Genomic DNA, 505 nt, shown 5'->3' with positions numbered 1-505 from the left:
CATAGTTTTATAGTTCTACACGTTTCATCTCAAACAAATGTATAAAACTAGCAACACTAATGTTAGGTGACATCTTAAAAGATTTGAACTCTTTTAATTTCTTCTCTTTTTTCCTTCGTATATCCCTTTCATTCCGTAACAGATTTTGAGTCCTCGAGAGACACCATTTCGTATGATCTCACGACCTCAAAAACATGTCCTTCATCGACGTGGTCTTTCACTTTGTTTCTTTGCTCGACATCTTGAACTCCCACTTGGAGTGATTCGAGTTTGTCCCCGTTCAATCATTTCTAAAATAGGAACCAAGAAACAATAAGAACGATTATGTCATTCAATGCAACAACTTATGTCGCAATTTATTGTAAAAATCACAATCTGTTTATGATGAATTTAGGGATTTATTAAGACAAGAATTATATCAAATCTAATTTTAATACTTATATCACCAAAATTACTAAGAGTCATTTTTAATACAATTAAAAAAAATCACAATTCCACAAAGTAA

This window comes from Capsicum annuum, chromosome 1, assembly GCF_002878395.1.
Source record: "Capsicum annuum cultivar UCD-10X-F1 chromosome 1, UCD10Xv1.1, whole genome shotgun sequence".
Classification (NCBI taxonomy): Eukaryota; Viridiplantae; Streptophyta; class Magnoliopsida; order Solanales; family Solanaceae; genus Capsicum; species Capsicum annuum.
The sequence above is the reverse complement of the archived record's forward strand: the minus strand, read 5'-3'. Positions refer to the sequence as shown.